The following is a 24,933-nucleotide window of genomic DNA, read 5'->3' as shown; positions in this document are numbered from 1 at the left end:
AACCAATAATGTTCAAGCATAATGAAAAAGATGACTACTTATTCCATGTAATTCTACATAATTATAGAAAAGAAAATTATGTTCACTCAACAGTGCCAAAAGTGATGCAATCTACTTTTTATTCTGACCCAAAACTTTAACAGCAAGTTGATGACACGTCTTTGAAGTGGAGCCCAGACAAGACTTAATTCACTAAGTGTGAATATATGTAAACTCGCCATGAGACTACATTTATTTTCAGCCAGTACCAAGCAATCCTCTTAGGTGTTTCTAAGCTATTTTATACACAAATAATTCTTACATGTTAGAAGACTAAAGTTGCCCACCGTCCTAAATTATGAAGATTATATATAACATCTATATAAGTAATAATGCTCTTAATTTAAAATAAGGTCTTTCTGACCAATGATTTAAATTGTACCTGCCTAATTTGTGGTTTTCAATCATTTTTTACATGAATAAGTAAGTTTCAATAAAACTCAAAACTAAATATGTCCAATATGTGTTATGTAGGCAGAGGATGGGAAAGTAGAGAACTCTTTGTTTTTTCTTTTAAAGAGGTGTATTAAAGCCATATTTTATTTTTCATTCTATACAAAGAGATAGAATGGTTACATAAGCCATATGTAAGTATGACTATCTCAATCTACAAATGATAAGCCGAGCTCTGAAAACTTTACAGAGTATCTGCAAACCAGCAAATGATAGAACAAAGACTCTTACGTAGTTTCTGTATCCCAAATTTTTAATTCTTTCACCACACATATTACCTTCTTCAGTTAGAGTGAGTGGCTTTCAATATCAGGGCAAAAATACAATCAAGAGGAGAAATATTCTGAGATAGTCTAAGAAGTTTAGAAAAGATAGAGATTATCAGAAATTCTATTATGGATAGCTTTCACCTTTTCAAGCAAAATCTGAGAGTTCATTTCATCCCAGGCACATAGGATAAAAAAAATGAACAAAGAAAGTCCTTATTCTTTTTTTTTTAAAAAAAGATTTTATTTATTTATTTGACACACAGAGAGAGATCACAAGTAGGCAGAGAGGCAGGCAGAGAGAGGGGGGGAAGCAGGCTCCCTGCTGAGCAGAGAGCCCAAGGACCCTGAGACCATGACCTGAGCCGAAGGCAGAGGCTTAACCCACTCAGCCACCCAGGTGCCCAGAAAGCCCAAAATCTAAATAAATGAGCACACAGTATAACACAGACATATTCAGGGACATTTATGATAAAATACAAATGCAATAAAACAGAAATACACAGGATGTTGTTCCTTGCAAGCAAGAGGCAGGGCACTAGCCTTGGGTGGCCAAAGAGTCATAGAAGGTTTCTTCTAATTAACAAACATCAGGCACTGGGTTAAAAGCTGGAGATAATAAAACAGATTGGATCACAGTTCTCCTTGACTTTGCATGAGAAAATACTATAAACAAACAAGCAAATAAATGAGGTCATCCCATGTACTAATAAGTGCTATATTGGAAATGAAATACATTAATATACAGATAAAACTGGGTTACTATAAACGTTAAGGAAGAACTCCCATGAGAAAATGAAAAGGACCTGAGATGTCGAGGGGTGTATACTACTTCGAATAGCCACTGCTCAGTGTTCAGGGGCAAAATCAGTACTTCAAAAACAAACAAACAAACAAACTAACTAACTAAATATCTTTATCTTCTATATAAAGTTTACTTTCTAGGTAACAGTATAATTTCGCCCAAACTCAAAATCTCTTGATTCAAGTTCCATCCTTCCCCAGTTTAAAAAATAATAAGAAAGAGGGGCGCCTTGGGTGGCTCAGTGGGTTAAAGCCTCAGCCTTCGGCTCAGGTCATGATCCCAGGGTTTTCAGATCGATCCCTGCATCAGGCTCTCTGCTCAGCGGGGAGCCTGCTTCCTCTTCTCTGCCTGCCTCTCTGCCTACTTGTGATCTCTGTCAAATAAATTAAAAAAAAAAAAACTTTAAATAAATAAATAAAATCTTTTAAAAATAATAATAAGAAGAAAGATCCCTTTTCCTTTCAATAAACAAAGCTGCCCTCAGCAGAGACTAGCCCGGGGTTAGAGACTTCGGAATGCTGATGGCCCTGAGGGCTGTCCTCACCTCCACCTGCTTTCCAGGAAGTGTCCAGTCCGGAGGAGGCTGCTGTGCATGTCACGCAGGTGCAGGTGCAGATGCCAGGTGCAGACTGCCTCCTTGCCGTGCGCGCTGAGTCACTATCTCCCCCCAAGTCCCTCCTGGCCTTCTGGGCTGCAGCCTCCGCCTCCACCAGCTGCCTCCCACCAGGAAGTGAAAGACCAGCAGCCTAAGGTCCAACTACTCCCACTTCCAATCACGTGTGACCATGAGCCTCTGCGCTACTCCTCTCAGACCTCGCGGAACGTGCCATCACGTGCGACGTCAACACGTCCTGCGCGAGGCCGAGCGTCGCCAGCTGGAGCCTGAGACAGACACGGGGCTCTAGGCACAGGGAAGCGCCCAAGTTGCGTGGTGGCATGGTGGTACTCGGAACCTCTCGAAGGCCCCAGATGCAGTGCAAGCCCAGAGGGGGAGTCTTGGCATCTCCAACTCACTCTCCAACTTTGGACATGCTTAGTGTCCTGGCAACTGAGATCCAAATGTCGGTCCGGGGAACGGCAATCCTGCCTCAAATCGGAAATCCTCTGGCCCTAGCGGTTTGGAGTTTTGCCTGTGGAGAAGAGCAAGTGGTGCAGAATGTGGTTGATTTGTTTGTGATGAAAACGAAGCCCCAAAACACAAGGTCTTGCCATACATCATTTTGAAGAAAAGGGATGATGGTTTTAGGAAGCCCAAGAATAGCACAAGGGAGCGGAAAAATTTAATCCTAAAAGGTAAACACCTTTTAATTTTTGTCAAGCCACTATCCCTTGTTATTCAGAGGTTTCTTCACCTTCAAACCCTCTCTTCCAAAATATCAAATTTCTTTTAAAATCACACCAGTAGGGGCACCTGGGTGGGTCAGTGGGGGAAGCCTCTGTCTGTCCCTGAGGTCGTGATCCCAGGGTTCTGGGATCGAGCTCCGCATAGGGCTCCCTGCTTAGTAGCAATCGGCTTCTCCCTCTCCCTCTGCCCCTACCCCCACACCCACTCATGAGCATGCACGCTCTCTCTTTTAAAAAAATAAAATCTTCTTAAAAAAACACACCAGTAATAATTTTGGAAAATACTGTCAAAAGTCATGTAGCATCATATGGCGTCAATAAGGTACCCCAGGATTAGAAGTCAAGAGATCCTGGGATATTAGTGTCAGGCTTGATCTGCCTATCTGTAAGAACTACAATTTCTTGGCTCAAATATATGAATCAGTAAAGTAAAGGAGTTGAAACAGAGATCTCCAAAATTTTGTTTAACCTTAGCGATTGTCCAACATTATCACAGATGGTCATTGTATATTTTTGTAACTGTAATTTTTCCAGGATCAAACCAGATTAGGGGCACTTAGTACAGGGGAAAAAAAATCAAGGATCTAGCTATAAAATATCGTCAAGGAAAAAAAAATAGAAAAATTCTTAGTCAAAGCAAAATCTTTAAAATCTAGTTTATTAAGATATTTGGTTTTAAAATTATAACAAATATAATTCAAAATTGGCCTTCTTGGTTTGCATAAAGAATACAGGCTGTCCATAAAATTCTTCAGTGCTGAAAGTAATAAACAGTAGGAAGGTACATATTTAGATTTTCTGTTCCTTAGATCTTGCAACCTTCTTTTGTTACCATCTAAAATTTCTTTTCCCTTTATTGTCTCAGCTTTCTTACTGCATATTTAGATGTGCATCTGGCCCTATGGGAGATTTTCTTTAAACTCTCATCACCCAATCTAAGCCTTTTTCAGTCTTCATTTTTTTTGAGCTTTATAGTATCTGATGCTATTAACAGTCCATATTTCTTTTTTTTTTTTTAAGATTTTTTATTTATTTATTTGAGAGAGAGAGACAGTGAGAGAGAGCATGAGCGAGGAGAAGGTCAGAGAGCGGAAGCAGACTCCCCATGGAGCTGGGAGCCTGATGTGGGACTCGATCCCGGGACTCCAGGATCACGCCCTGAGCCGAAGGCAGTCGTCCAACCAACTGAGCCACCCAGGCGTCCCAACAGTCCATATTTCTTAACATAGCCTTCTTTTTCTTTCTAAGACAGTTTTGTATTTTATTTCTGGCTATTCTCCATGTCTTGTCTTCCTTCTTTCTATCCTTTCTCTACAGCCCAAAGTCTTGTACTTTATTCATTCTATCGTTAAATTATGTGTCATGGCAAGCACATCTGAATATTGGCTTAAATTATTAATCTTGCTAGAAACTTCATAATCTCTAACTCTAGTACTATTCTTTGTTCAGAGTTTCCCAAATACTTGCTGATAAATAATAATAAATATATAATTTATATTTATAAATAATAAATGAATAATAATAAAATAAAATCACCAATTATTGAGTACTCACAATCTAAGCACTTACTATATTGTATATAAGTATTATTATTGTTATAAGCATTACTAAAATTTGTAAATGAAGTATTCTTTGTATTGATAAATATACAGTACATACAGTATTACAAGTCTTGATACTATACCTACTGTATATTTACTTGTGGTAGAGGCCACTATATTTCACTATGCATTTGCATATCTATAATGCTATTATAAGTACTATCATTTTGGGAAAAAAATTTATAATTATGAATGATAATAAAAGTAAGACATGAATTATCAACTCTTGAATAATGCTCTTCATCTCTACCATGTGGAAAGCCAATATTTGTCTTATGAGAAAAACAGTTCTCTAAGTTTTTGGTCTCAAAACCTGTTTGCACTCTTACAAATTACTGAGGACCCCACATAGTTTTTGTTTATGTGATTTGTATCTATTGATAATACCGTATTAGAAATTAATACTAAGAAATGTATAAAAATACATATTAATTCATATGGTAGGCAATCTTTAAGATGGCCCCCAATGATTCCTACTTTGTGGTATTCATGCCCATGTGTAATCCCCTCCCCTTGAGTATGGGCTGAATACACGACTGCCTTCGGCTCAGGTCATGATCCTGGAGTCCCGGGATCGAGTCCCACATCGGGCTCCCAGCTCCATGGGGAGTCTGCTTCGCTCTCTGACCTTCTCCTCACTAATGTTCTCTCTCACTGTCTCTCTCGCAAATAATAAATAAATAAAATCTTTAAAAAAAAAAAAAAAAGAACACAGCCAAAATGATGGGATGCCGCTTTCAAGATTAGGTTACAGAAAGACTGTGTCTTCTGTCTTGATTGTGCACGCTCTCTCTCTCTCTCTTTGAGGGAAGCCAGTTGCCATGTTGTAACTTTCCTGTGAAGAGATCCATATGACAAGGAGCTGATGTCTCTGGCCAACAGCAGTATGGAACTGGGTCCTGTTGATAGCTCTGTAAGTGAGCTGAGAAGCTAATCCTACCCCAGACTAGCCCTAAGATGACTGCAGCTCTACTCATACTTTGAATATAGCTTTGTGAGAGATCCTGAACAAGAGGAACCAAAAGAAGCTACATGTGGATTCCTGACCCATACACATGGTGAGATAATAAATACTCTTAAGCTGCTAAATTTTGGCCTAACTGGTGACACAATATATAACAAATACACGTCATTTAAAAAATGACAATAGCAATCTTTCCTATGAAAAATAACTTTTTCGAAGTAAACATGTAGGGAGATGAGTGATATTGTTTTCATTTTTGCAATCTCTCTAATGTTTAGTTTCATTGAAAACATATGGCTTCTCATATCTGCCTCTGAATTTAATCTGTTGCAACACATTGTTTTGGTTGAAATACATGAAGAAAATCCAGCCTTAGACAGATAATGTAGTTGTAAAAGTAAGGAATATTTTAATACTCTTTCCTGGTATGCTCACTTTGACAGCCCATATATTACATAATACTCTTTTCTGGTAAGTGTAGATGGTCTTCTTTGATCCTATACTACCTTTCAATAAGTAGTAGTTTCCCAAAGGTTAGTTGCAACCTTTAGTTACATTAGTAACTAAATGTTAGATAGTTTAGTCAGTTTAGTTAGGGTGGTCTGTTACAATAAAATTTATTGGTCTGTCTTGTATTTGATGGAATCTTCTACCAATGCATGATTTGTAACATCATGCATTGATCACTTGGATATTGGTCCTCTGATTTTGGTAGATCTTCCACTGACATGTTTCATCATAAAACAGACTGTTGTCCTCCCCTACACCCCCACCTCCCCCAAAACCCTTTGCTAATATTACCATTTCTCTTATCAGAAAAGTCTTTAAGTTTGGGGAAACCATTGTATTACCTATTATTGAATAGTAAATTACCCAAACTTAGCAACTTAGAACAACAAGTTTTTACTCTCTCACAGTCTTTGTAGATCAGGAATCCAGAGTGGCTTAGCTGGGTGGTTCAGGGTCAGGTCGTTCAAGAGGTTGCAGTCAAGCTGTTGGCTGGGCTGCAGTCATTTTAAGGCTCAATAGAGAGACAGTCTACTTCCAAACTCATTCATATGCCATTTGGCAAGCTTCAGAAGATCCACTTCCAAGTTTACTCACATGTTTGCTTGCAAGCCTCAGTTCCTTGCCAAGTGGACCTTTCCATAGGCTGCTTGCATGTTCTCAAGATGTAGCAGTTGGCTTTCCTCTATCAGGGCTACCTTACATCCTGGCCGCTTGTCCCAGATGAGCCGTGAGAGAGAGAAAGAGAGAAAAAGAGACAGGGAATGTGAATATAAAGAAGCTCACCTAAGACAGAAGCATAGTTATTTTATAACCTAGTCTCAGTATGATAATTTATCACTTCAGCCATATTTGTTCAGTAGAAATGGTCCAGCCCACAATCAAGGGGTGGGGAACTAAGCCCCATCTCCTGAGAACTGGATCAAAGAATATGGGGGCATACCTACCAAACCACCACAAGCTGTCAAATTCATGATGCCAGATGCAAGTTTTCCCAAATTTCAGTTTTTGTTTTAAATTTATTGTCGACAATAAACACTGTCACTTGTTTTCCTTGAAATGACAGCTTAACATCTTTCATTTTTAAGAAAAATTTTGCCTAACACTCAACTCTGTATAACCATAATTTCTCTGTCAGTTGTTCTTTCAAGTGAAAATGATATTCAGTGAAAAAAGCCACTGATTCAGGTCACAGGTCAGGGCAAGTATACTATTGCTTTTTCCTTGAGGCAGTCATGTATTTCAGTATGTAGCAGCAGGGCTTTATGCATACTTCCTATTAACTCACACAATATTAAAATGATATATACCTGAGGGTCAATATTTAATAAGATTAATCATTTTTCTTGCTTCATCCAGGATACTCTTAGGTAAAAGTGACCTTTGGGAGTGGGCAGATTATAGTGCTTAGGACTTGAGACTGGGAAAATCATTGTAGAAAGAAGTAACTCAGGAAAAGCTTCATGGGGAAAGGTGTGTGTTGAGATTAGCTGGGAGTTACATTTCAACTGGCAGAGAACCAGAAAGGTGGGAGAGGCAAATAAGCAGATCCAGTGGGGCTGGAATGAAAGGAGCATATGACATTCAAGAGGAGAGAGAGGGAAAGCTATTTTGGAGCAAACTGTGGGCTAGATCTGAGCATCTGTGGAGGGACCCAAATGGACATCTCCACAAAATACACCCCACCTGAAGAGGTAGTGTGAGGGATGGAGGCTGCTGCTAGACCACTTAGGGTCTTCTCAGGATGGTAATCTAGCTGGAAATGCAGTAGGAGGTTCCCAGCAGGGCTCCATATGATACAGTCACCTTTCACTGTTGTTCCTGAGGGCACCAATGCTGGTCACAACCACGTAGTTAAGTAAGAGCTACTCCCATCTGCCCTAACCCTACCCCAGCAGCAAAACTCAGCCAGGAAAGGGAAATTTTTTAATGGAACGGAATTAGAGTTTGGATTATGACACTGGACTGGACTCTAAATACTAAAACTTCATTTACTACATGAGAACAAGCACAAAACCATAAAATTGCCCTGAGATTTCAATGTAGTGTAGGTGGAGCACCAAGATTTGGAACAGAGTGATAGTGCACATTTGAAGGACAGTGGGAAAAAAAAAAAAGAGATCCTTACCTTTAGCTTGCACCCTCCAGAGTTCTACTTTTTTAATAAAGTGGTTTCAGTAACTATTCACTGAGATTTATTTTTGCCAGGCCAAAGTTCAGCTGGGCATGTTTTGATGAGTGGGCAAGATGTATGCATATTTAGGGGAAATGGTATTTTCAGAGTGATTGGAACCAGGCTAACCTGTTCATGTCCCAGCTCTGCTGCTTAAAAAATGTGACAGACACATTATTAATCTCCTGAACTCTCAGTTTCCTCTTCTATAAAATGGAGATACATAGTGCCTCCTTCATAGCGTTGTTGTAAAGAGTTAATAGTGAGCATTCAATAAATGGTAGGCAGTGATTAGAATTACCATAATCTTGGTTGGTACTGACAAAAATAGTAGTTTAGAAAAATTTACCAGGCATTAGCATGGAAGATAGATTGAAGATAAATCAAGATTAGGAGGAGGCAGAAAACTTAGAATCATTGAGTAAAAAAATGAAGCTAAATGGTAGCTATAGGAATGAAATAGAAGTCAAGGTCAGTAGAGGTCAATACATCCTTGCAAATGTAAGGGATATTTGAGAAGCAAATGAACAGAAGAGGTAACTGCTTAGATACAACAGAAGAGGTAACTGCTTAGATACAATAAGGTAAATAAAGGAGAAGGAAGAATCAAAGCCACTTTAAATTGTTAAATCTTGGTTGGATGGGAGAATAGTAGAAAAGGGAGTGATATAAACATTAGCAGAATGAGCAGGTTAGGTGGGTGAGTGGTGGGAAAAAAATACTAGTTTTGTTTTGCTGCATTTCGGATATAGGCAATGATGTAACTTCCAAAGGCAAACATCCTATAGATATTTGGAAAGTCATTTATTTATTCATTCTTCTATTGAATGTATGTCTTGAGTGCCAAGTTGGTGTTAGACACTATGTGAGGATCTAGTGAAAGCAATTTAGTAAAGTTGGAGTTTAAATGGGACCTCTGGGCTGGTAGAAAAATTTGGGTCCTCCAACATATAGCTGGTCCCCCAAATCATGAATTTTAATCAGTTTTCTAATAGTGTGAAGAAGACATAATTTCTAGGAATATTTCCAGTTAAGAAATGGGCAAACTTGGGGCACTTGGGTGGCTCATTCAGTTAAGAAATGGACAAACAGGTAAGAACTAAACCAGGATCATAATTATTTTTATATTAAATGCCAGTCATGTATTGTTTCTAAATATTTAATTATAAAAAAGCATTTGTACAGTGGTGTTCATATTTTAAAACTTTTTATTTTGGAGTAATTATAGATTCACAGGAAGTTGCAAAAATAGTATATAGGTCTCATTTACCCTTCCCCCAGAGTCCCCCAGTGACTGTAGTTTACATAGCTAGAGTACAACGTGAAAACAAGGAAATTAGCATTGGTATAATGCACTGACTTTATTCAGTTTTCACCCATTTTACATGCACTCATTTGTGTATATGTGTGTTCCTAATTTTATGCCATGTTATCACATGTATGGATTCATATAATCTTTTATCCTTAATTGTTTTTTTTTAAAGATTTTATTTATTTGACAGAGATCACAAGTAGACAGAGAGGCAGGCAGAGAGAGAGAGAGAGGGAAGCAGGCTCCGTGCTGAGCAGAGAGCCCGATGCGGGACTCGATCCCAGGACCCTGAGATCACGACCTGAGCCAAAGGCAGCGGCTTAACCCACTGAGCCACCCAGGCGCCCCTATCCTTAATTGTTAAATTGTTTTCTTTTTCCTCATTCCAATTAATTATGTGATATGAAGAATCTATACCATTGGATTTTGTTAATCTCTGATTAGATATTATCAATTATTAGATAATTAGATAATTATCAATAATTAGAGATTATTGATAATCTCTAATGTTCGAATATCATATACAGCAAAAATCACTAAGATTTTTTAAATATCTAATTAACAAGGTATTTATACATTTTTTATTCTATTGAATATATTGAGCCAGATTCTTCTAAGAACTTTAGACAGTCCTTTGCTCTTTCCTAAGTTCTTTATCAGTAATATGTGAGTTATGATTTCTAAAACCCTGCAATTCTACAATTTTAGAATTCCAATTCTTAGGTCACTTGGTCTCTTGATCTAAAGCAGAAAATTTCTGCCTTAGTTCTTTTTGGCTCAGTGTCAGTCTCTTATCTTATTAGGCCAGTGGCCACTGGAGCACAGTTAATAACTCTAATTGTAGTAAATAATACCCTGTTAGCTGGAAAGATTCTAGCATACCTTCCACAAGTGGCTGCTTCCTCAAAAGGCTTGTATATATTAGGTAATGTGATAATACATTAATAATTGTCCTAACAAAAATAACATATTTTGAATGAAAATATTTATTACGCCATTATTTTTAATAATAATTTAACTAAAACATCACGAACCATTTCTATGCTGACAACAAACAGCATATCACCAGTGAGCTTCATTCATACTTAAACAAATAAAAATTTGTGATACTCTGACCTGGGCTAGACAAGGAGGAGGTTTCTGCTATTTATGAAGAAAATAGTATTAGGCCAATTGCCAAGAAAATTAAACTTTATAAATGGATTCATCTCCTCAACCCCCAAGAAAGATATAGAATTAATTTCATGAAAATAGATGAGCTTTTATGCTTGGACAAAACTGTTAGTAGAAGATCAACGTAAGTAAGATCAAGGTTAAAGTAAATATTTGTAGGCTGAGTAAATACCACTTTGTAAAAGTGGCCATGAGATGTAGACTTTGTACAGTAGTCATTTTAGAAAGCTTGACAATTTAACATATTGATGGCAACACAGCAATAGTAAAGTTAGATTTCTAATTCAGTAATATTCTAATAAAAATACCCCAAAACAGTGGATTAAAATACTTCATGATGTTACTTTTACTGAACTAAAGTTAATGGAGTATATTTAGACCTTCCAAGGATTGTTCGGTAGCTTGTTCCACTTAACAACTATATTAGTAGTTCCATTTCATGATACCAAGATTCTCTCAAGGGAAAATTTAAGAACACAAAGTACTTGCTTTTAATCAACAAAGTTGTTATAGTAAAAAAAAAAAAGCAAAAACACACCTTCTCTGCAAGAAGTATTAAACCCAAGTGTTTAGAATTAATTATGGCAAAACCAAAAATAGAACATATAAAACATATATATTTTTTCACATTATCTTCAAATTTTTGGCAGAGGACCTAAGGCTGATTTGGGGCTCTGATATACTTTGTTCTCATATTTAAGAATAAATATCCATTTTGGAAATATCTATTAAGGGATCGACTACAGAATAGACACCATTTGCTTACAGATCCTTAGAGCAGTTAGTGATTTTTCCCTTCTCACTCAGCTGCTGAGGGGCAGGAATGGGACAAGAACCAAGTCTTCCTGACTCAAAAATTTACTGCTCTTTGGCATATTCAGCACTAATATCTATAAATCATTCCCATAACTTTATTTAAATGGAGGGGAACCTCTAGCGAGGAGCAGTTAGCACTTTGCTCCTCTATATTGCATTTACTTCATTTATTTCTTTAAAAGTTGCAATAAAGTACCATTTGTATTAAACCAGGATCCTTTTTGGGGGCCTGGTTGGCTTAGTGGGTTAAAGCTTTCATCTTCAGCTCAGGTCATGATCTCAGGGTCCCAGGATTGAGCCCCACATTGGGCTCTCTGCTCAGCAGGGAGCCTGCCTCCCCCTCTCGCTCTGCCTGCCTCTCTGCCTACTTGTGATCTCTGTCTGTCAAATAAATAAATAAATAAATAGTCTTTAAAAAAATTAAACCATGTACCTTTTTTATTAATGAAATTAAGCTATATGTTGAAATATTATTTTCTATTCTTTTGGGGAAGGAAAACTAAAATTAAGTGTAAGTAGGGGAAAACAGCATTTGTAACATATATAACAAACACCTAAAATTCTCACTTCATATGGGACTTGTAAATAAATATATAAGCATGCCAAAGGGAAAAATATTACTAAAGACAGTCATAAAGGATTTCTCCATTTATTTAAAAGATATTTTCTTAATGCTATCAATATACCCTGTACTCTGCTATGTATTAGGAATAGAACGAACAAGTATTTATTGACTTCATGCCATATTGCTTTAAAAAAAAAGATGTATTTAGAATAATCCCATTTTGCAAAAAAATGTATGAATGCATTCATAAAGATATCTGAGGATATAAAGTCGTTATCAGTGGGTGGCCAGATTTATTTGAAACTTATACAATAATAAGCATGCATTTCTTTTATAATAAATTTTATAAAAATGTTTAAAACTTATAGACATAAAATTATTCAATTATTTCACCTATTGTCAATTTTTTGGCAATAAGAATACATATTTTTTTGGTTATCTAGTGGAAGATGGGTTCCAGCAGAAATGGATTCCTTCCTTTCCTTTTTAATTTTTTTAATTAAAAAAAAATTTTTAGGGGGCCACTGAGTGGCTCAGTGGGTTAAACCCTCTGCCTTCGGTTCAGGTCATGATCCCAGGGTCCTGGGATCCAGCCCCACATTGGGCTCTCTGCTCAGCAGGGAGCCTGCTTCCTCCTCTCTCTGCCTGCCTCTCTGCCTACTTGTGATCTCTGTCAAATAAATAAATAAAATCTTTAAAAAAATTTTTTTTTAATTTTATTTATTTATTTGAGAGAGAGACAGATAATGACAAAAGATAGTGAGAGAGAGCACAAGCAGGAAGGAGAGGGAGGAGCAGGCTCCCGTTAAGCAGGGAGCCCAACATGGGGCTTGATCCCAGGACTCTGGGATCATGACCCGAGCCAAAGGCAGACACTTAACCACCTGAGTACCCAGCCAGGAGCCCCTCCCTTTTTTAAAAAAGATTTTATTTATTTATTTATTCGAGAGAGAGACAGTGACAAGATATAGTCCTTCCTTTATACCACTATAACATGATAATAATAATTTTATAAATAATGACTTTATTACTTTTTTCCATTTTTAATATTTCTGTGTTGTTTTTCATTTCTATTTGTTTTCAGTAAGTTAAGTTTTATGGAGGCTGAGATTGCATAAATTTATTATTTTTAGTTAAGGTTATCGGACTTTTATGAGTATGTTTCCTGAGGCATGAACCAAATGAAGATGCCTAGGAAATTGGATACTCAGACCATATGCTTAGGAGAGAAATATGGAATCTAAGAGTTTGAAATGTGAGAACCGTCAAAATATATATACAGTTGTAGAAGCTGTGAGAATACCTTAGCCCTTCTAATTTTTTAATTTAAATTGAATTATTTAACATATAATATATTATTGGTTTCAGAGATACTGGCCTGTGATTTATCAGTCTTATATAATACCCAGTGCTCTTTACATCACAGGCCCTCCTTAATGTCTATCACCCAGTTACCCCATCCCTCTCCCCCCTCCCCTCCACCAACCCTCAGTTTGTTTCCTGTGATTAAGAGTCTTCTATGGGGAACCCTCCTACACTGTTGGTGGGAATGCAAGCTGGTGCAACCACTCTGGAAAACAGCATGAAGCTTCCTCAAAAAGTTGAAAATAGAGCTATGACCCAGCAATTGCACTACTGGGTATTTACCCTAAAGATACAAATGTAGTGATCCGAAGGGGCACATGCACCCAAATGTTTGTAGCAGCAATGTCCACAATAGTCAAACTATGGAAAGAACCTAGATGTGCATCAACAGATGAATGGATCAAGAAGATGTGGTATATATACACAATGGAATACTATGTAGCCATCAAAAGAAATGAAATCTTACCATTTGCAACAACGTGGATGGAACTAGAGGGTATTATGCTTAGTGGAATAAGTCAATCAGAGAAAGACAATTATCATATGATATTCCTGATATGAGGAAGTTGAGAGGCAACATGGGGGCTTGGGGGGTAGGAAAAGAATAAATGAAACAAGATGGGATCGGGAGGGAGACAAACCATAAGAGACTCTTAATCTCACAAAACAAACTTAATGTTGCCTGGGGTAGCGGGGTAGGGAGAGGGTGGTGGGGTTATGGACATTGGGGAAGGTATGTGCTATGGTGAGTTCTGTAAGTGTGTAAACCTGGCAATTCACAGACCTGTACCCCAGAGGCTAATAATACATTATATATTAATTTAAAAATAAGAAATTATTAAAAAATGAAAATAAAATAAAATACACACGCACACACACACACACAGACAGACAGAGTCTCCTATGGTTTGTCTCCCTTTCTGGTTTCATCTTGTTTTATTTTTTCCTCTCTTCCCCTATGATCTTCTGTTTTGTTTTATATGTTCCAGTATCAGTGAGATCATAAATAATTATCTTTCTCTGACTGACTTTGCTTAACATAGTACCTTCTAGTTCCATCCACATCATTGCAAATGGAAGGATTTCTTTTTTTTTTTTTTTGATGGCTGAGCAATATTGCATTGTGTATATATACCACATCTTCTTTATCCATCTGTTGATGGAATCTTTCCATAGTTTGGCTATTGTGGACATTGGTGCTATAAACACTGGGGTGCAGGTGCCCTTGCAGATGACTACATTTGTATCTTTGAGGTAAATACCCAATAGTGCAATTGCTGGGTCATAAGGTAGCTCTTTTCAAATTTTGAGGAACTTCCCTACTGTTTTCTAGAGTTGCTACACCTGCTTGCATTCTCACCAACAGTGTAAGAGGGTTCCCCTTCTTCTGAATTTTTGCCAACATCCATCATTTCCAAACCTGTTAATTTTAGCCATTCTGACTGGTGTGAAGTGATATCTCATTGTGGTTTTGATTTGTATTTCCCTGATGCTGGGTGTTGTGGAGCATTTTTTCATGTGTCTTTGGCCGTCTGGATGTCTTCTTTGGAGAAATGTCTGTTCATGTCCTCTGCCCATTTTTTGATTGGATTATTTGTTCTTTGGGTGTTGAGTTTGAGAAGTTCTTTATACATTTTGGATGCTAGCCCTTTATCTGATATGCCATTTGCAAATATCTTCTCCCATTCTATCTGTTGTCTTTTGGTTCTTTTTTTTTTTTACTGTTTCCTTTGCTGTGGAAAAGTTTTTATTTTGAATAAGACCCCATAGTACATTTTTCCTTTGTTTCCCTTGCCTTTGGAGACATGTCTAGCAAGAAGGTCCTGTAGCTGAGGACACAGAGGTTGCTGTCTGTGCAGTCTTCTAGGATTTGGGTGGATCCCTGTCTCACACTTAGATCTTTCATCCATTTTGAATCTATTTTTGTGTATTGTGTAAGAAAATGGTCCAGTTTCATTCTTCTGAATGTGGCTGTCCAATTTTCCCAACAACATTTGTTGAAGAGACTGTCTTTTTCCCATTGGATATTCATTCCTGCTTTATCAAAGATTAATTGACCATAAAGGTCCATTTCTGGGTTCTGTATCTGTTATGTTGATCTATGTGTCTGTTTTTGTGCTAGTACCATACTGTCTTGATTACAGCTTTGTAATAGAGTTTGAAGTCTGGAATTGTGATACTGCCAGTTTTGGTTTTCCTTTTCAACATTCCTTTGGCTATTTGGGGTCTTTCCTGGTTCCATACTAATTTTAGGATTATTTGTTCCAGCTCTCTGTAGAAAGTATTTTGATAGGGATTGCATTGAATTTGTAGATTGCTCTCAATAGTGTGGAGATTTTAACAATATTTGTTCTTCCAATCCATGAACATGGAACGTTTTCCCATTTTTTTGTACCTTCCTCAATTTCTTTCATGAGTGTTCTAGAGTTTTCTGAGTAAGTATCTTTGCCTCTTTGGTTAGGTTTATTCCTAAATATTTAATGGTTTTGGGTGCAATTGTAAATGGGATAAATTCCTTAATTTCTTTCTTCTGTTGCACTGTTGGTGTATAGAAATGCAGTTGATTTCTGTTCATTGATCCTGACACTTTGCTGAATTCCTTTATGGGTTCTAGCAATTTTGTGATGGAGGCTTTTGGGTTTTCCACATGGAGTATGATGTCATCTGCAAAGAGTGAGAGTTTGACTTCTTTGCTGATTTGGATGTCTTTTATTTCTTTTTATTTTCTGATTTGAGAATAAGACTTCTAGTTTTATGTTGAACAGCAGTGGTGATAATGGACAATCCTGCTGTGTTCCTGGCCTTAGGGGAAAAGCTGTCAGTTTTTGCCCATTGAGAATGATGTTCACTGTGGGCTTTTCATATACAGCTTTTATAATATTGAGATATGTTCCCTCTATCTCTACACTATGAAGGTTTTTTAAACATTTTTATTTTTTTAAATTTCTTTTCAGCGTTCCAGAATTCATTGTTTATGCACCACACCCAGTGCTCCATGCAATATGTGCCCTCCATAATACCTACCACCAAGAGTTTTAATCAAGAAAGAATGCTGTACTTTGTCAGATGCTTTTTTGTCATCTATTGAGAGAATCATATGGTTCTTGTCCTTTTTTTGTATTTCTGTAGTGTATCACATTGATTGATTTGTAGATGTTGAACCACCCTTGCAGCCCAGGAATAAATCCCACTTGGTCGTGGTGAATAGCCTTTCTAATATACTGCTGGATTCTATTGACTAGTATTTTGGTGAGAATTTTTCCATCATATTCATCAGGGATATTGGTCAATAATTCTCCTTTTTGGTGGGCAGTTTTCTGGTTTTGGGATCAATGTAATCCTGGCCTCATAGAAATAATTTGAAAGTTTAATTTCCATTTCTAGTTTTTAGCTTCAGAAGAATAGGTGTTATTTCTTCTTTAAATGTTTGGTAGGGGGCGCCTGGGTGGCTCAGATGGTTGAGCTTCTACCTTCAGCTCAGGTCATGACCCCAGGGTCCTGGGATTGAGCCCCACTTCAGACTCTCTGCTTAACAGAGGGCTTGCTTCTCTCTCTCCTTATACTGCTGCCCCTGCCTGCTTTTGCTCTCTCACTCTGTCAAATAAATAAACAAGATCTTTCAAAAAAGTTAAAAAAAAAATTTAAATGTTTGGTAGAATTCCCCTGGGAAGCCATCTTGCCCTGGACTCTTGTTTATTGGGAAATTTTTGATTACTGCTTCAATTTCCTTGCTGGTTATGGGTTTGTTCAGGTTTTCTACTGCTTTCTCTTTCAGTTAGGTAGTTTATAAGTCTCTAGAAATGCATCCATTTCTTCCAGACTGAATAATTTGTTGGCATATAATTGCTCATAATATGTTCTCTTTTTTTTAATATGTTCTTAACAATTGTTTCTATTTCTTCAGTATTGATTATGTTATCTCCTCTTTCACTCATGATTTTATTTATTTGTGTCCTTTCTCTTTTCTTTTTGATAAGTCTGGCCAGGAGTTTGTCAATCTTATTCTTTTAAAGAACCAGCTCCTGGATTTGTTGATCTGTTCTACTATTCTTTTGGTTTCTATTTCACTGATTTCTGCTCTAATCTTTATTATTTCTCTTCTCCTGCTGGGTTTATGCTTTATTTGCTGTTCTTTCTCCAGCTCCTTTAGGTGTAAGGTTAGGTTGTGTATTTGAGACCCTTCTTGTTTCTTGAGAATACTTCCTTCTTAGGACAACCTTCCCTACATCCCAAAGATTTTGAACTGTTGTGTTTTCATTTTTGTTTGTTTCCATGAAATTTTAAATTCTTCTTTAATTTCCCGGTTGACCCATTCATTCTTCAGTAGGTTGTGCTTTAGCCTCAACACATTTGAGTTCTTTCCAAATTTCCTCTTGTGATTGAATTCCAGTTTCAAAGCATTGTGGTCTAAAAATATGCAGGGAACGATCCCAGCCTTTTGGTACTGGTGGAGACCTGATTTGTGACCCAGTATGTCATCTATTCCGGAGAACGTTCCAAGTTCCAGAGAAGAATGTGTATTCTTTTCCTTAGTATGGAATGTTCTGAATATATCTGTGAAGTCCATCTGGTCCAGTATTTCATTCAAAGCCCTTATTTCCTTTTTGATCTTCTGCTGAAATTATCTGTCCATTGAAGTGAGGGAGGTGTTAAAATCCCCTACTATTATTATATTATTATCAATGGGGCTTTTTGATTTTGTTATTAATTGGCTTATATATTTGGCTCCTCCCATGTTAGGGGCATAAATATTTACAATTATTAGATCTTGTTGGATGACCCTTTAATTATGATGTAGTGTCCTTCCTCATCTCTTATTATAGTCTTTGCTTTAAAATCAAATTTGTCTGGTACAAGGATTGCCACCCAAGCTTTCTTTTGGTGTCCATTAGCATGATAAATGGTTTTCCACTCCCTCACATTAAATTTGGAGGTGTCTTTGGGTCTAAAGTGAGTCTCTTGCAGACAGCATATTAATGGGTCTTGCTTTTTTATCTAGTCTGATACCCTGTGTCTTTTGATTGGGGCATTTAGCCCATTTACATTCAGAGTAACTATTGAAATATATTAATTTAGTGCCATTGTATTACCTGTAAAGTCACTGTTTCTGTATATTGTCTCTGTTCCTTTTTGGTCTATGTTATTTTGGGGGTCTCTCTTTGCTTAGAGGATCGTATTTAATATTTCTCGTAGGGTTGGTTTGGTAATCACAAATTATTTAAGTTTCTGTTTGTCCTAGAAGCTTTTTATCTCTCCTTCTATTTTGAATGACATCCTAGCTGGATAAAGTATTCTTGGCAGCATATTTTTCTCATTTAGCACTGTGACACACTGTGACAGTGTGTTTCTAAAATTTACATAAGATTGTAAAGAGCCAAGGACAGACACGAGACTTTTGAAGAAGTAGTGAGTAGAAGTAGTTATTCTAACACTATAATATTTTTTTCCTAATACCATAATATTTAAGACAGCATGATATTGATAGGACAAGCCAAATATACAAGTGGAAAAGCATAGATCCATGCATTTATTGATACTTACTATGTGAAATAGGTAGCACCACAGAGCAGTGGGAAAAGAACACTCTTTTAAATAAATGATGTTTGAACAGTTGGATATCCATATGGAAAAAAGCAAAATTGCATCATATACAAGTCATTTCCAGATATATTAAAGACCTACATGTGAAAGGGAAAATATAAAACTTATAAAAATAATATAGAAACAAATTATGATTTTAGACTAGAGAGGAATTAAAAAAAATACTTTATTTATTTATTTGACAGAGATCACAAGTAGGCAGGGAGGCAGGTAGAGAGAAAGGAGGAAGCAGGCTCCCCGCGGAGCAGAGAGCCTGATGCAGGGCTCGATCCCAGGACCCTGGAATCACGACCCGAGCCGAAGGCAGAGGCTTTAACCCACTGAGACACCCAGGCACCCCTAGAGAGGAATTTCTTAAATGAGACAGAAACAGTTCTAACTATAAAGGAAATTTGACATTCTGAAATTGAAGGACTTCATAAAAACAAAGAAAAAGATAAGCCACAGGATGTGAAGACATATTCTTGGAGAGATAGCTAACCGACAGCTATAGGATAAAGAAATAATTCATTCAGATCAAGAGGAAAAGACTACTCAATGTAAAAACGGACAAAAAACTTCAACAGATACCTGTGAAAGAAGAAATCCAAATGTACAATAAAATCAATCATCGTATTTGTTAGAGAAATATAAATTAAAACCACAATGACTTACTTCCCACCAGAAGTGACAAAAATTCAAAGGTATGAAAATAACAAGATGGTTACTTTACTGACAATATAGAGTAACAGAATCACTCATATACTCTGTGTGTATATAAGTTGGAGTTAGCACTTTAGAAAATTGGCATTATCTCATCAAATTAAATATGTGCATATTTTATTATGTATAATCCCAGTCCCATGTATCTACTGTAGAAAAGATTGCATACATACATGTAAATAATACACTAAATAATATACATGTAAATAATATCCATAATAGTATTATTTATGATAGCCCCAAGCTGGAAACAACACATATATTCATCAGCCCTACAATGGATATATAAATAATGGTACTTTCATGTATTCAAATTCTATACAGCACTTAAAGTGAACAAACTGTTGCTACATGGGTGAACCTTCTGTAAATACCTAAACAAAGGAAGCATGACACAATGGAACACACACACCATAGTTTTACTTACATCAAGTTCTAAAACAGGCAACTCTGTTTTCTAGGATTGTACATGTGGGTAGTTGTATTGACATTCTCAAGCTAGATAATTGAATATTGTTTAATAAAAGGTATGGGCAATGTTTGGGAAAAGCTGTGAGGAATGTAAGGAATGGTACAGTGCCTAGTGCTGGTAACAGCAGGAACCACAACTATTCTTGAGTTAGAAGGGTAACCAGAAGGAACCCAGAGGGCAAGAGTTGCACAAAGAGTTAAGTCTCTTAGAAATAATGGCCTTTGGTTGTTGTGATGGTTATTCTGGATTTCTTTGAAGATATATTCAAATATGAAGTTAACATTTATTTAAATTTTTTATTTGAGTAGAATTGGCACACAATGTTAAGTTAGTTTCAGGTGTACAACATAGTGATTCAGTTTCTTTATATTTTATGCTGTGCTCATCACAAGTGTAGTTACCATCTGTCACCATAAAACTCTATTACAATATTACTATATTTCCTATGTTGTGTCTTTTATTCCTCTGACTTTTTCATTCTAGAGTAACATTTAAATCAGTGAATTTTGAGTAAAGCAGATTACCTTCCATAATGTGGGTGGGCCTCACCCAATCATTTGAAGACCTTAATAGAACAGATTGCCCCCCAAGCAAAAGGAATTCTGCCAGCAGACAGTCTTTGGACTTGAACTACAACTCTTCCTTGCATCTCCAGCCTGCTGGTTTACCATTCAGGTTTTGGATTTACCAAACCTCTATAATCGCATGAGCCAATTCTTTAAAATAAATCTCTCTCTCTCCTTCTCTCTCATATATATGTATGTCATATATATACAACATATATATCAGGGCACTATCTATAACAATATTACATATATAAACACATGTGCATGCTCTCTCTCTCACACACACACACACACACACCCTGTTGATTATGTTTCTCTGCCTACACTTATGAATACAGTTGGTAATAAAACCAACCTGGCTAGCCCTTAGGGAGACCTCTGGCGGAGGAGGCAAGGGGGGAAAATATCCTGTTTCATTCCACTCCCTCTGATCTCTCTGTCGATAAATGCAAGTGGAAGCCAGAGGCCAAAGGAACCTGTTGATATAGCTCATACAAGCTAGCTTCCCAGTATACTGAGCAGGGTGGAGAAGAGAGAAGTGTGGGCCTAGATAGGCAGAGAAAGAGTTAAACATTACAAAGAAAAGCTGGGAAATTATTACCATAAAAATCAGAATAGTGGTTCCCGAGGAGGGTGAGAAAGTAACTATCCAGAAGGGAACCAGTGTTGGGGTATTTCCTTATCTGAATGATGCTTAAATGGGTGTTTGTTTTATAATTATTCATTAAACCATGCATTTATATTTTATGCTTTTTGTATATTTCATAATTTAAACATTTAAAGAAGAAAACAATACTGAACAGTAGGAAATTGTATAATACTTGAGATTAAAAGTCATAACAGTTTTTCAGGTGAGCAAGTTTGTGGCACTTAAAATAGTCTGTTTAAAACACTAGAAATTTGTGGGGTGTTTGGGTGGCCCAGTTGGTTAAGTGTCTGTCTTCAACTCAGGTAATGATCCTGAGGTCCTGGTTTTGAGCCCCGTGTCAGGCTTTCTGCTCATTGGGGAGCCTGCTTCTCCCTCTCCCTCTGTTGCTACCCCTGCTTGTGCCCGTTCTCTTTCTGTCAGGTAAATAAATAAAATCTTTAAAAAAGAAAACACTAGAAATTTGTTATAAACAAGCATACAAGTCTGGACAAGTGAAATGATTAAATAACTCAGGACTAAAAGATATTTTCTTCTTAAAAAAAAGTTGCTTTGAGCCAAATGGGGAAGAAAAAATAGTGGCTAGAGACTTGGACATGTGTAAATACTGACAGTAATGAATAGTATAGAGGTAAATGTTGAAGACACCAGAGAAGAAATGGGAAACAGATGGAGTGCGGTTCCTCAAATGGCAAAAGGGGAAGCAACACAGCACTACCAGAGGGATTAGCCTTAAATAATATGAGGGATATTTATTGCTCTGTGACTGAGGGAAAAAGAGAAAGATGTATGTGGCTGCATATAAATTTGTCGGCTTAGTAGTGGGAAGCTGAGGGGAGTTCCCCATCTGATGCTTCCTTCTTCTCTGGGACAGAAAGCATGAGGGAAGAGAAGGAAGGGAAGAGATGTCAAATCTGAGACAGAAGATAGGGAGAAGGTTTGAACTACTTTGGAGAACAAGAACAACAACCAGGAGGCACCTGGGTGGCTCAGTGGGTTAAGCCTCTGCCTTCTGGTCAGGTCATGATCTTAGGGTCCTGAGATCGAGCCCTGCATTGGGTTCTCTGCTCAGCAGGGATCCTGCCCCCCCCTGCCTCCCTGTTTACTTCTGATCTCTCTCTGTGTGTCAAATAAATAAATAAAATCTTAAAAAAAAAGAAGAAGAACCAGGTTTTTCCACAAAGTACCAAATACCCAATTGAAGTTGGAGACCATGAATTTGTAGCACCATCAATCTGATGGTGACTTACATAGCATTATTTAGCAACTCACATATGGTTATAGAAAAATCAGACACTCGGGTTGATCCCTGCAGGGTTGGGATTTTGGACTGAAGGACAATAGAACAAGGAATGTGAGTCTAAGGACAAAGAGAAACACCATAGGATCTCAAATGTATAGGACAGGAAATGAAGGCAGAAGAGGGCTAGCAGAGAAGGACAACATGGAAGGGTCAAGGATTTGGATGTTACATAAGAGCATAGTAGGGAGCAAATGAATGATGGAAATGGAAGGATGGAAGGTTGTATGTCCAGGTTGTAGAATATCTGAATAGGAAATAGTTGCATGTAGTGATAATACCTAAAGACTGGCCATGGGAAGGGAGGGATGAAGTGGAGTGGAGGTGAAGGTCATCAAAGATGAAGAGGCTGAGAAGTTGAAAGAGTAGTTCATGTGGACACTGACATCACAGAGGATCATAGATGTGTTTGAAATAGAAAAAGAGTGGACATTATATGAAGCAAAGGTCGGGTTGACTGAGATGTTGCTAAATGACAGCACTAGGACCAGTAGAAGGAAGTGGAGATAATGGCTCTTTGGGTCAGAAGAATGGCACTTCAGGAGACTAGAGCAATAATGGTCTGGTTTTTCCCCTCTATCCCATTTGGAATTCCAGAAGGTAAACCAGAAGAGTTTTGCAGGAAAAAAAAATGCATAGGCAAACCTAGATGACCAGGATAAGTTATAGTTGGGCCTAGTGATAAGAATATCAGGGAATGGATGCCTGGGTGGCTCAGTGGGTTAAGCCTCTGCCTCGGCTCAGGTCGTGATCTCGGGGTCCTGAGATTGATGTGGGCATTGGGCTTTCTGCACGGCAGGGAGCCTGCTTCCCCCTCTCTCTCTGCCTGCTTCTCTGCCTACTTGTGATCTCTCTCTTTCTCTGTTGAATAAATAAAATCTTATTTTAAAAAAAGAATATCAGGGAATAGGGTATATTAGTTTAAACTGGCTATAAAGCTTTCAAGAATTCACTCTAGATGCCCTGATTTTGAATAATGAGTGGTATTGGTATCCCAGATTACCCAGGTTGGCTCTGGAAGAGTCCAAGTTTTTTAGGTCGCTCCCTGATATGAGAATCTAGTAGTAAAGAACACATGTGCATTAAACACAAATATTTGCATACTCATTCAGTGGGTTATGAGATTTCTTCGAAGCTCTAGGTTAAGAACCATAGTTAGAAGGTAGTTTTGTAAATATGGCTACAGGATAATTCCATTATGTAGACAGATAATGGTTTTTCCTAAGGCTGAACTTGCCAATCAGAAGAGAAAATTTAGAAAATTGAGCAAGTTATAAGTTAGTACAAATTTGCAGTTTTTTTCTGGAAAATAATGTCTCCTTAACAATTCGTTGCTGGTGTAACTCTGTTAAAATGTTTGTTTAAATATACAAAACATCCTTGGGATCAAAATGACCTGTATCTTAGGTGCTTAATAAATGTTTGCTGAACTGAAAGGATAAGAGCAGACTTTCCATGTAGACTTTCCTGCAAGGAAAAGAAGGTGTTGGCTACATATCAGGTTTCTAGGCCCTTTGATAGTTACCCTTCTCATTATAAATGAGCAAACTGGTGTTCTAGTTTATACACTGTCCTCTTGTGCATTGAGTTAGCACAAACCTCATCCCTTGAGTATGATGAACTCTGGGCACCCTGACAAAATTGAGCTTCTGGACTTGCAAAACTGAGAAATGAGCCCAGGAAAATGTGACTTAACTGAGGCAGTATTACCCTGAATCCAGCCTGTGCGGCCCAGCTGGCCTCTCCATATGACACATCTAACTTGGTTGTTTAGAACAGAAATCCTATTGAAGTCATTTTTTTACTTCCTGCAATAAAAATCTTTGAGACCATGATGGAGTTGTTAGGAAAACACTGTGGTAATCTCAGTTAATGCAAGAGGATTAAGTAATGTATTAGAAATCATAGTGAGTTAATAAAATACAGTGGCTGAAAATGTCTCCTAATTCTAGAGTCTAGCACAGGGAGTGATTAACAGTGTATATAATTTGTGACTGTTCATGGGTAGTGACCTAGTAACAGACTGTTCCATTTTTTAAGGCTACAGCCTGTAAGTACTAAAATGCTTGTAACAAAACAAAGCAGACTCTGCTCTTTTGACTGGTTTGTTTTGTTTGTATTATACTTCACTGCTTCTTGTGTTATGCCAGAGTAGCATATTTCTGAGTGTCTCATTCTTCTTGTTCTTAGACTCATAAACTTTTCCCATTACTCTGAAGAGTGGAATATAATGACTGGTAAAAACAGGGTTTTTTTCCAACAT

General features: G+C 37.4%; 1 long non-coding RNA gene across 1 annotated transcript in view; it reads right to left on the bottom strand.

Moving 5' to 3' along the window:
• Positions 1-2,495: 2,495 nt before the first annotated feature.
• The window catches only part of LOC122917429, a 32,851-nt gene continuing 10,413 nt past the window's right edge, over positions 2,496-24,933 (bottom strand). Inside the window, exons 2-3 of the long non-coding RNA XR_006386391.1 lie at positions 6,577-6,692; positions 2,496-2,693 (exon numbers count right to left, since the gene is read on the bottom strand). This is a non-coding gene — a long non-coding RNA (uncharacterized LOC122917429). The remainder of the gene's footprint in view (positions 2,694-6,576; positions 6,693-24,933) is intronic.

Source organism: Neovison vison, chromosome 1 (assembly GCF_020171115.1).
Source record: "Neovison vison isolate M4711 chromosome 1, ASM_NN_V1, whole genome shotgun sequence".
NCBI classification, from domain to species: Eukaryota; Metazoa; Chordata; class Mammalia; order Carnivora; family Mustelidae; genus Neogale; species Neogale vison.
Note: the sequence above shows the minus strand (reverse complement) of the source record. Positions and strands in the feature narration are given on the sequence as shown.